At 36.0% G+C, this 13,591-nt stretch overlaps 1 protein-coding gene across 3 annotated transcripts in view; it reads right to left on the minus strand.

Annotated features, from left to right (window-relative positions):
• The window catches only part of prdm16 (PR domain containing 16), a 223,921-nt gene that overhangs the window by 210,140 nt on the left and 190 nt on the right, over positions 1 to 13,591 (minus strand). The gene's annotated exons all lie outside the window — the stretch shown is intronic.

The following is a 13,591-nucleotide window of genomic DNA, read 5'->3' on the forward strand; positions in this document are numbered from 1 at the left end:
TATATTTTCTTTCCAAAAGCAAACTGAGATTTATTCCAATTATATACTATAGCAGTAGAAAAATCTAATTTATCCCCTGGTGTCTATTCTTTTACTGAAAAGCTTTATGTGTGTAAACTATAAAACTCTATAGTCTTAAGACCTTCAGTTCTATTTGTCACCTTAAACACATTTTTACTTATTTTTATATCTAAAATATCCATAAAATGTACCTACTTTAATTCTAAAATGCTTGAATGTTTCTTCAGAAGGAAAAAATAACTGCTAAGCATATTGATCAATTATTCCCATATTTGGTTACAGCATCGTATCATGAAATAAGAGGAATCTTGCTTTACATTTTAGCTGTTGATCAGTTATACTGGTATAAACAAAAATCAAACACTTTATAACACCAAATTCATTCAACAAATCACACATTAATTAGAAACAAATTATTCATTTAATGCAAAGATGTGGATGTCAGGACACAACCAGTGTTTTACAAAACTTACCAGCATCTATAATTCCCCTGGGAGATGAAGTAAGTGATCATCAGATCTAATGTTACTGTTCTGTGGTCTCTAATTGTTGAAGGATCTTAAACTATCAGTATGAACTTCAACTGGAATGTAATTAACTTACTCCATCATTTTAATCAAGCATTACCTGGAGTGATAACATGCACTAAAATGTGCAACTAATTTCATGAGTAAACCTAGGGCCATAAAAGATGTTGAAAGGAATTCTAAATCCATGTACTAATCTGATTTTATTGTTAGTACTGGATTAGCAAGCCCGTTTTATTTTCCTTTCAGCCTATCAATGCAGATATTTGTCCTATTTTAAACAAAAAGGGGCATTTTGAGTGGACCGAACTTCCAAATTTCCACATCATTGGCATCATTTAGAGACCTTTAACAAGGGGTTTCCAGAGTTCTGTTCAGCAAAGGACGCCATTTGTTGCCCGTCACTCAGTAGCTGTTGGCTGAGCATTGGTCCAGTGTTGAAAGCCCCAATCACACAAGCTTTTGCCCTGTATGTTTTTGCAATTCAATATTTTCACACGCAACTTCATCATTACTTTGGAACTGGACACTCTGAGGATAAAACAATAACATTTCAGAGACAGACAAAATCACAGTATTGCAGGGAAGCTAAAGGCACATCTTGAAATGCTTTACTCAAGTCTGAATACCCACAGCACAACCCCCAACCCTATCTGTGATCTCTGCGTAGGAAGGGTACATTAGTGTTCACAGATATCGGTTTCAGAAACGGAGAGCTACAAACACTTCAGACAGCGCCCCTAGATAAAACATAGGCTACAACACTGGGAAACTCATTCCACCAAACAGGCGATAATCCTGCAAAATAATTTTGTTTGATAATGATTTATGAGGAAAGCAAAGGCTTCTCAGTCATTGGAGCAGAACGTTCTGCGTCTTTCCTCTGATGATCAGAATGCAAATGGCAACACTATTTTTCTCATTCTGATGAATGAACAGTTCATTTCAGAGAAACCTAGAAGTCGTAAAAATCCAATTAGTCCAGGTAAGACCGTGGACATGAGCAATCATTCTTTCCAAACAGTCCACGTTAGTGCTTTCCACAAAGTCCAGGAAACGCTCAAAGTGCCAGGCGTTAAGATCCAAACAGTACCTAATCATTTATTACAAAATCTGCCAAGCCTCATGCTTCATTTAAAATATTCACATGTTCTGGGTCCGAAGTTCAACTATAAGACTAATTGTTTGTGGACCAGCAGTCTGCAGAAAAAAAGAAGGTTTTATTTGTCCAATTAATTTTTGAGAATTTGGAACATAAAGGAGCTGTTAGGCAATCCCGATTGCAAAAATTCGGAAACACTGGTCTGGGCAACACAGCAACAAATTTGTGCACTACACAGAATCTATCGCTCCTCATTTGAATTACAATGCCTTAATTGGCATGTGCTGACAAGCTCTAAAGCACTGGTCTTGACTTCTCCCTTTTGCTTTTTCTGCAGAACATCCCATCCCATATAGTGATTAAAAAAGCTTGCAGTATGTGTTGTAACTTACTCTAAAATATGACAATTGCAGAAAACGGCTTTTATTAAACTACTAAATTTACAAAATACAATCCCATAACATAGAGTTGAGAAATTTGAGAAAAGACATTTCTCAACATCCAGAGTAACTCATTTAATTTCCATAATGTCTTTTTATGATCAGGCAGGAGATCCATATATTAAAGTTTTTAATCTATTTTTTGAATCCATAATCTTTTGGTAGATATTAAAGATACTATGTAGCCCAAGGAAAGTTCTTACCTATCTAGTGATCTGTTTTTCAATGCTATTATCTGTTTCATAGCAAGAAGGTTATTTCCTTTAATTGGAAGGTCATCCAAAACTAACATTTGAAACAAAACAAGCAACATCTCCTCACCAAGAGAACTGAGAAACAATTACATTTAATTGTCTAAAGATATTTTTGCAAGGCAGTCATAATATTATTTTGGTGTCAAGTCTGAGAAATAACAAGACAGCCCATCAAACTCTAAAACTATTAGGATAAAGAGAACCTTTAAGCATTTATCTTTTAACCTAACAGAATGAACACTGTGCCCATTCTCCTGACAATCTGCCACACTCTAAGAGAGGAAATGTCAAAAAGCAGACATCTAAAATATTTCAGACCCGTTTTGAAAGCAGTACTTTACACAAATCTTAATCCAGAGTACCTGAGAATTTACTGTAGTATTATTCTCTATATTCTGTCTAGGGTAATTGCAGCCTTTGTCATGTTAGTTTTTCTATTTAAAACGTTGCTCTTCAGGAATGTCCAAGACAATCAAAAAATGTCCCCACATCACACAAATATTTGTATTGTAATGTTGTGTATCAACAGCAATATTTTGAGTACTCACTCTGGAATTAATTAACAGGTGCAATAAAATATATATATATCAATATCTTCACTCAGGATCTCTTAAATATGATGCTTTGAGCTTGAAATTAAACATAGACTGTCACCGTTCTGTTGTTCTTATGTACGGAACAAATTAACTCTTGCTAAAAAATGGATGAATATATCACCATTTAAAATTATATTTTATTTCTTAAAAACAGAACTTGGACATTTTGGTTATGTGTTTATGTGAGTTCTATAAAAACAGTTCTGAGATTCCAAAATTACCAAGAGTAAGATCTAAGGCAGTAACAATTTGTTTAAGATGTTGGCATTAAAGTGGTTTAAGATTTTTATATATTTTTCCAGTAGGCCACACTGTAGTTAATGAAATTAAACACACCAATAGTGCTCTCCCTCCTGGGAACTTGAAAATCAACATGCCACCAGTTTAATTTTTTATTAAAATAAATTGCAGCCAGTGAGATGGGCTAATTGCATTGCGAACTGAAAAAAGAAACATTCCACTGATATAATTAAGCCAATTTTCATGGACAGAAATAGTCAAAGAAGCAGTAAAATAAGCAGAGCATTCATCTGGGGATTGATTTTTTTCTCCTCTTTTTTTCTTCTTTTCAAAGAGAGTTAAGTATTAAACAAATATAGTGCCGGCATGGTCTGACTGGCTGACACAGTCATTTGATAATGATGGGTCAATTACTATGAATCTCAACATTCCCCCACAGTAAATTTGTCAAAAATGATGCTAGGCTGACAGTCTAATCATTTAAAGCCTTGAAAACATAAAAGTAGCCTTTATCATTCAAATCAAAGAACCTGATCTCAGGAAAAAAGAATCCCTAAAAATTGTTGTTCCTCTGCCAGGGCCATTATAGAAGTTTTAATCCACTTTAATGAGACACTTACTGCATGCCCATCTCTGGGTTAATAACAAAACACCAAGGATAACAGATAAATACATTAGATAGATGAGGAAACTAAAGCTTTGAAAACTAGAAAACATTAAAGTCGACAGACAAAGGCATTTTTCCCTGAAAATGAATCATGAAAGCACAAGGGACCAAATTTGTCTTTTTATCTCTAAAGCTGGAACATCAAGGGCAGAGGCAATGTCTTCGCAGAGGCACCCTTGGAAGAGAAAAAAAAAGAACACTGTCCCAAAGCCAATTTGAGCCTTTTCAGAGTGGACTACATGGCAATAGACTGAGGAATGACAGAGGACAGAAATCTGAGAAAAGTTCTGCTTTGACAATTCCTTTTTGTTCTCCAGAGCAATGGCAACCGAAGAGTTAATTCCCTCTAGGATGCCAAGGCAATGACTTTTGATCTGTTCCATTTTGCTTTTGTCTTCCGTATTTGTTTGTCCTCCCCCATGCATATACCGTACAGTATGTTAGTCTGCGAAACCAGGCCATGTGATTCTAGAAACAAGTACGAAAATAGTTGGTCTATACTTGATCAACAATACAAGACATGTGATACACAAAGAATGCAGAAGATAAGTTCAGTAAGGCATTTCTATTTGAAAGTTTGGATCAGGCTCGTTCAAAATCTAAATAACATATATTACTTATTTTCATAATAAGAACAAGTAATATAAGATGTTGACTTTCATCATTCAGTGTTCGCTTTTAATACAAATTTGAATTCAATTCCAGTTTTTAAGTTTAGCTGGATAATAGGTTAATATACCTATTTTGGTGAATAGACTATCTTTCCCCATAATCATGGTCTAAAATGTATGCAGAATTGCTACTGTTTGTTTTTTATGTCACATAAGCTCCTGTACTACAAAAAAAGAAACAGTTGTTAGCTAAAAGAAAGTTATTTTTACATCTTTTTCCACATTTAAGAAATTTGCAATAATCAGTAGGAATTTGACTATCAACTCTCCTCCTCCAACTTGTCCAGCAAGGATAAGGATCATTCATGCTTTCATCTATGAGTCACAGACCTCACCTTATTTAAACTGGGCGCAAGGTGTGCAGAGCCGAGCTATCCTTCAGTCGGTGGAATGACATAGCTCTCACCACCAGCCCTCTATGCTTATAAGTCCAAAGCAAGTCATAGCTTTTACCATGGTGCTGCGAGAGAAGAGCAGCATGAAAACTCAGGGCAGTCTTCTTTATTATTTTGGTGTATCATTTGTATTTAAACAAATTAACATATTTGCATAGTACACAGACAAATTTGGAATTAAAAAATTGATTCTAATTTTGTGCACGCTGTACTGCATGTTGTATAGACCTATTAAGTTAGTCTATAAGACCAGGATTCACTCCTTCTTTGCTGCAATTTCCTGACTGTTTTTTGAGCTATACTCCTTAGCATGTTATGCCTACTACATGAAAATATTGAATCTTTCCTTTTTTATTTATTATCTTTATAGTGTGGCATGGAAGATTGTTTTCAGTTTGAAAAACGCTGCCCTATAGGTCCATATTTTAGATTTCTCCTGTTACATTTGTTCCCAACCCCTTTGGGACAGAGCCTTTTGTGCTGTGCACATTCCAGACAGAACACCATAGATGTAGCTCAATCACAGCATCAGCAGAGCCAAAACATCTTTCACTAGCACTAAACTCTTCCAAGACTTCTGCAAATCACGCAGACGCTATCAAGATGTAGGTCATCTTTTTGACATTACGAAGCATATGAACAGAATAGTTTAAATATGGGTTAATGTATGTATTGCTCAAACCCTTTCATGTGTGAATCCCTGAAAGTTGTACAGTAAAAACTGCATGAGGTTAAAACACAGAATAAATCTATGAGTGATGTGGAAAATGGAGTAATATGTATCTTGTCATTTTGAAACTGTTTTCTGTGTCAATCCTTCAGGGCACCAGGTAGATCAGACTGAAACAGAAATAGGGAACAGAAGATAGCGTCAAGTAATTAATTACAAAAACACTTCATCAACCAATCCATCAATTCCTTTACTAGTACTGCAAAACGTCTATATAACAATGATTTATTTCTTCATGTAAATAAGTGTCCCTTGTTGAAGTTTAAGTATGCAGATAAATGTGACAAACCCAATGCAGAAACAATAAATGAGTGACTGACTTTCAATACATAGAAACCTGCACATGTCCTTCAGTTTGCATAGCACTGTTTGTAACACAATAAGCTGATGGGTAGCTCTGCAGTGCTTTTAACACATACTGTATATAATGGACCACTTTCTGAGGTCTGTGTCTGCACTCTTATATATGTATATGTCTTTTATTTTGAAGCATTTGTTTACCATAAGTGATGTGCGAAACGGTTTCTTTCTGGGGGGCAACATTAATTCTGTTTCATAAAAATTAAATATATTGATACCCTCAAATTATTACACTTGCCAAAATGACTTCAAAATACTACAGATATTCATACTAGTTAGCAAAACACTGGATAATAATGATTTCAATTGACGCAGCAGCAGAGCAAACTTCAAAGTGGCGCCGAAGAGTAAGAAACTTCCTTACACCTGGAAAATACTTAACTAATTCAAATATTAATTCAGGGCTTTCATTGCATTCACTGCGAGTGCTTATTAGACAAATACACGCATTGAACTACCTTACCTGAGTTGTCTACACTGAGTCACAGCGCTGTATTAAGCCGGGTCTGTATGTGTAACTCTTAACTCTATGTGGATAATCTATATCGAGTCATGCGTGACATACAGAGCGAGGTCAAGCCCAGACTACTTCACCTCCAAAAACCACAGGACTCTTGAAAGAACAGTCCTGGGTGGATAGTCCTAGCGTTCCAACAGATCTCTAAGCCAGTTCCTGCTGGCATGACTGCATTACCTACTCAGCCTTTCCACTTTGCATGGGCTGGGGTTTCACCTTGAACAGCGGTGAAAGCTCGGCTCAGCAGTGGTAGCTCTTCAATCTGCTTAGAGCCTTAAAGTGAAAATCAAACGGCACAAAGCGAAGTGGGCTTTAAAAGACAAGACCGCCGAAGCGATGGAACTGCGGTGGAACATTTTGAGATTAAAGGATTCAAAAACCATCCTCCTCCACCATCTTTATCTTATGAAACATGCGTCGCAAGATGGAGCTCTCGAAGACGAGTACTACAGCAGAACTACCACAATATATTAATATAACGCAGAAGCCTGGCTCCATGTCAGACTACAATGTTTTAAATCTGCAATAGTGTTTTTCTCATCCTACTGCAGAAAACTAAAGGCTGAAAATATGCGTACGCAAGTATGTATTCATTTATCTCAGTTTTGTGTCGTTGCAGGACTAGGGAAGACACTGTTACAGTGACAAAAATGCCAAGAGTTAATGAGTCAGCACTGAGTTCATGAGTTTTTTTTTGTTTTTGAGACCGAAGATTTTGTTTTTCTTCCAGCACTTTTACGGGTGCCCACACAGTTCTCAGTATGAAATGACAGTGACTCGCTTTATTAGAGAGCTACCAAAGCGCTGCTACTGTTTTGAAACCCATTACACAGGTAGTCAGAATCAGACTGTTACTTTTTCAACTATTAAAAGCCATTGCCATTGTCACTCTTAAATCTCGTTAAAGGTCATTCTAATGCAATGTCAATACGTTTTATAATACATTAACACCAACAGCAGGGCAGTGTGAAGGTGGACAAGTTGAACATTCACAGCTTGTGGGGTTCATCGTTGTTTTCCTTTATTAAACACTATAAGCATTTTATCTTCTTTCAAACACACACACAAATAAATCATTTGTAACGCAAGCACTTTTAATTTCCAGTATGCGCCAGTTTCCTTTAATTCAGTAAGTGTCTTCCGCCATTGAATAAACAGTATTCTCCGAGGGTCAGCTATCACAAAGCTTCAACTTTTATAGAGACTTCACAGCTCCCTCTTATTAATGACTCGCTGTGTGAGGGCGCGCTGATAGTTGATTGATATATTTATATAATGATGTAAGTTCTTCCGGTCAAGTTACAATTCCAAGGCTAAGCTCCGTTTACAAAAAAATGTAAAAAATAAAAACAAAAAAAATGAAATCAGTTCTGTCACTTGAGCAACGTCAATTTGGCTAGAATAATTTCGGAAGTTCAGTTGCGTTACTGCAAAGCTGTGTTTTTGTCACATCTTTGAAAAGCAGACTTAATTATGTACTGCACAAAAATAAGAAAAAAATTCCAATTATTAACAATAAATGAAAGATGGTGTTTTATGTTAAAGTGCATTGTCTTACTGCTTCCTTATTAAAAGAAAGCATAATGCAACAAGCTGCATAGTAAAGATATAAAGATTGTAAGACGCTGTACAATGTTATCTGAATGCTAGTAACTTAACATTCAGATAATAATAATATAATACGAAAGTACCGAGTTTATTTTCTTTTGAAACATGTTAAACTTTGCTATGGGTACTTTGGGATGTCAGAGTTGTCAAAGCCACAACAACTCAAAGGTTTTTTAGATCTTGAACAGTACTTACAAAACGGGGCAAAAGACGCGCTGTTGTCTGTTTTTGTGGTAGACTCGCACAGACTGTTAGCATTGCCAAAAATCAATAGTATCTATCACAAAATACGGAGAGTAAAAATACTTAATTGCGCAGTTTGAAATTTGTTGATCATACAGAGTTAATGGTTTTCCATTACCGGGCTACATTAAATCTACTTAGTGTATCAAACAACTGAAACCCAAATAAACCTTAAGTACTTTAATTTAAAAACCGCGCCTTTACTCGTGGTGACTTCTGATACTACTCAAACTAGGCAGCGATGGAGACTAGGCTTCGGTTCAAAATGTGTGTTCTCTAAGGAGTGTGTGTGTGCATTTTAAACGCTGTTTTGTGACTGCCAAAACACCATGAACTGTGCGGGACTGAACATCACTGAGCAAGACGAGACTCACTGTACCCCTTTATATAGTCTATCGCGCAGCTGCGCACTGAAGTAATGTTAACCTATGTGGAATCACGTTGTTCAGAGTACAGTTTAACAAATTCGGTGCTGTATTTTGAGCGCCCGGCCTTTGGTGGGAAAAGAATGTTAAAAGAAAATTCCGAGACACGATTGAAGGGCAGTAGTATCCAAACCAGGAAAGGCCTCTCAAATACAACTCGGAGTAATACCTGAGACAGTGTATTAAAAGCCTGTATTTCTCTCCCATTTATCAAAATACCATATTCCAGTTGGTAAAATTGAATAACATTTCATATATCAATATAGGTCTAAAATAAAGAGTCAAACGTATGTCGTTGTACTTGTAAACACATAGGTGGATTGCTATAGGCCCATGTATGTTTTTCACCTGTTTGGAAGAGTTGTTTAACATAAAGCTTTCGCCGAAAGGCGTGGATTACCCAAAGTGTGAGATAACATATAGCCACAGAAATGTGCACAGAATATTAATAAGTGTGGGGCAGAAGCGCTTCGACACTGGAGGTGACTTGGGGATGCACGCTGTACTACTGTTAATATTATGGACCAGTCCTACTTCTTTGAAAGCGATATTGACAGTACAGGTACAGTTACTGTACGCCCGCACGCCTGCAAACATATCATTGCTTCTCTTAAAACATGACATCGTCGTAGTGCACTTCCATTACGTGTGCTACCTCTTGTCCGTGGGAAATCAGCCATCTCAATATTAAGACTCTCAACTGTCACAGATAATTCTTTAAGTTCACATTACCTGGTACTCGAGCGTTCTTGCCGCAAAGACCTACACTTTGGAACAACGTAGTGTATACGAATGCATGCTAAAAATAATGGTTATTTCTATCTGTGATTAAAGTAACAAAATGTCTGAGTATTGGTATATTGTTGACTTCATCCGATGAGAACAAATAAAAACAAAATAGATTACTCAGGCAAGGTGGTATTACAAGTCGTAATAAAATTCCTCTAAAGTTCCCAATAGATCTAAAGAAAACAAGTACCTCTTAGTACAATAAAACGCTCTGCTGCAATTAGAGAAGAATCTATTTTCTTCTCTGTTCAGCATGTCTTTGCTCATTTTCCTTCACTTTACTGGTAATTTGATTTGGAGTTTAAATTTTTCTCCTTTCACTTTTTTTTTACTAGTTTGAATCATGCCTGCTTTGCATTAATGTCATTGGAATTGTAACTCTGAAAGGACCTGTAATTACCTTATAGGAATTACAAAACGGAGCACTAGAAATTCGTCTTTTGCCCTTCATCTACCTTGGCTTCTTTTAAATTCTCTTTACAAAAAGAACAATACTTATGCTGATTTGAATACTAATTTATACCGGATTGTTTTCAACGTCTTAACTAAATTATTTTTCAGTGGGCATAAGGCACTTTTTAGGCATCTGTGTTTTTCAGCAATGTTGCTAATTTAAAGACTAATAATAAAGAATAATAGGTTACCACTTGCAAAAATTGCTGGCAGAAAAAGAAAGACTGCAAAAAACGGGTATGTGTTCGTCAGGCAGCAAAGGTGTTTGAACAGCTTTTCACAGTCCGTTCATTTCAAACAAACAACTCCAGTTCTATGAAAATAAATTAAATCTGTTGTACTTTAACGGAGTATAAAACCCGGGAACTGTACTGTTTATAATTTGCAATTTTACTTCCAAAAACAAAATGAAGAACGTAATGTGCAGGTCAAATAAAACAAAAATCCAGACTTCCCCAAGTACAGTACATGCTGTACGGACTACGTGTATGTTATGCAGATTTTCAGTTTTAATCATTTGGAAAACTAACCAGTGTAAATAATTAAATTATTTCACATTCCTAAAAAATCAATTGCAATTGCACAGCACATCTCTTACTTTACTGTATTGCAGGTTAATACTGTAACTCACTCAATAAAGGCGTATAGGTAAACTTTCATTTTCCTAGAAATGGTACTACGTAGGGGTTGAACAAAATCATTCGATGTATGTTTAGACTTTTCAAAGTTTAATTAGTTGGATATATTTTTTCCTCCACATTCCCATGTTTTGAAACGTTATTATTTTATTCAGATTGTTACACTGACTTAGATCTGCACGCAGCGTCGGTGTAAATACATTTTATGTAACCTAGATGTACAGGTACAGTAACTTAAAAAAATGAACTCCCCAATCATTTTAATTAATCATGGAGGACCTGTAAAGACAACAGTTGATCACTGCGCCTTTCGCCCTATCAACATAAATTAAGGAAATGTACAAGAGGTACAATCTAAAGGATCCTTGAGGAAATCTGGTGAAGTGTTCAAAACTAAGCCGATGACTCTAAATATAAGTCGACTAATTTCCTTTCAACGTGTGCAAATCTCTCCATAATATTAACAGAGAATTTTCTCTGCACATTTCAAAACCCGCAATATATGGGTGAAGTTCGCATCCTATGCTAAAGCAGCGAAGGCTAATGTATATACTGTACTGTATATATCATTTTGAAACGATTTTACAAATAATTATCTTATATTTATTTAATGCGCAGCACTGTTCCACTTGCAATGTATTTTGATACTTTCGAAATATGACATTTGACTACAACAGAAAACACTTCAAAATAAATGCATTTTCAACAGCACGTCAATCGATGCTGAGGATTAAAAAATGATTTCTTTTCATGTTATGTCATTTTGATTTCGTGTTTTTAAAAATAGTTCTTTAAATTGGGGGAGGGTGTGTATTGGGGGTGGGTATACGGAACAATTCTGAGTGCAGCGCAAGTCATTGTAATACATTATGCATTTAAAAGCTCCGTCACTTAGAAATTAAAGTCTCTTATTCACTTTCAGATAGCATTAGCAATAATTCCTCGCGATAGGCCGCTTAATAAATGCAGCACTTTCTAAAGAATTAAATTGTTCAGTCCAGCCACTGTGCGTTGGTCTTTGCTCGATAAAAGTGTCCATCTGTTCTCAGAAAGGTTTTACAAATAAGCGTTTACATCCGTGCGTTTAGGATTTTGCATCACAACACATAAAGAGACCTGACCTCTGGTCTTGACACCGACACGTGTGCATAGTTGAGTTACTTAAAACAAGAAATTTAATTAATTCCAAAAGAGATGATTAGGGCTCACTAAAGAAAGCACAGGACGTCTATAGTATATTATTAAATTGCTAGACCATAAGTATTTTGGAGTGCAGTAAATTTAAGCGATCCAATCAACAATGGTATTAAGCTAGTGAAAAAAGTTCTTCGAAACTATATGTACAGTACAAGGTTCCCATTCATGTTGATACGTAGGTATGTGTAAGCATGCCTCTCACATATATAAACAAAAACCGAAACTAGCTTAAATAATATTGCCTTGGCTAGGTGCACCCTAATATATAACAAAACATTTTCTCATTTAAATAAAATATTGCATGTCAGTACAATACAATCCGCAATGTTTAGAAGTCTAGTTTTTAAGTGGAGATCTGAGAGATCTGTAGACGGTTTATTAAACAATAGGAGATTATAGAATAACTGGATTTAGGAATGTGTTGTTTCCTTCATTTTAAATATGAGAAATTCAGTTTACTTTTTTTTCGCTCGTAAACTCAAAAGTAAAACACGCAACTAAGAGATAAGAAACTTCATAGTTTTCTGGCATTCAGCTTTGTTGAAATGCCAAGATGTTTAAAATTGAGGCTTTAACTTACAATCAAAATACATTATAAGATTTAAGTCCTTTTTTTAGAGACTTACCTGAAAAACAGTGCGTTTTCAAACTCAAATCCGGGTAAGTGCTTCATTGTAATAAATACCGAACGCAAATAGCGGATATACTGTCATCAATACATTTTTAAGAAACACCAGTGATCGTTAGGATTATTTTAGAATTTTTACTTAGGAAAAGTGGACACGCATTTTAATACATTAACATTTCAAGATATATAACCTACAATGAACGTCAAAGTAAAAGCCTAGTCATTACACAGAAGTCCGATCGTGCAGTAGTCTCTAAACTTCATAAATTAAAAGCCACACAGTCCCTTTAGCAAAACAAACTGCTTACACGACAGACTTAAAAGAATCAACATATTTCCCATGTGAAATACCATGAAGTAAGCAACAGTCCAGCAAAATATATTTCTTGTACCAGGAACAATATTGATTGCTATTCCCAGATGAAATCAAAACGCAATTGAAACACCACTGCCCAGGAAGAAAAAAAACTCCATAGGTGCATTTTCTTTTGACAGGAAAAAAAAGACAGAAAAAGCTTTATGAAACCATAGCCATTTTCCTACAGAATCTTTCTCCTAAATAACTTGTCCCCCTGATTTCAGAGTGCGTGTGTTACAGCCTGCTCTCTCGTTGGATTCTAAAAGTCGTGTTGCCATGAGCAGTGCTAGAGCGCCCACTATTTCAAAACCCAGGAATATTATTTCACAAGACTTGGAACGACTCAATAAAAAAGTTACTATCCCTTTCGTCAACTTTTAGTTAACTTTCGTTTTAACGATTCTATCCAGTTTCTAACCTCCTCGCACAGAAATCGCCGAGCCTACAGCGTCGCAACCGCTAGGAATTCTGTAAGATACCTTTTTTTCTCCTTCTAATTTCAACGACAAACACCAGCGTTGCAGCTTCATCATATAGAAAACTTCTGCCGCTGTGAACGAGCAAGCCGTGGCAGCCGCAGCAGAAAACAGCGAGGACATCCAGGCTCTGGTGTGTTTCAGCTTTGAAATTATTGTGAAGAAAGAAAACAGAAATATGTACAAGGGCAAAGGAGCGTTTCTCGCAGGACCTGATCTATGAAAAGAACACCTTTGTGATCTGCACGAGAAGCCC

The sequence above is a fragment of the Atractosteus spatula genome, chromosome 20, assembly GCF_055471065.1.
Source record: "Atractosteus spatula isolate fAtrSpa1 chromosome 20, fAtrSpa1.hap1, whole genome shotgun sequence".
In the NCBI taxonomy this organism is placed as follows: Eukaryota; Metazoa; Chordata; class Actinopteri; order Semionotiformes; family Lepisosteidae; genus Atractosteus; species Atractosteus spatula.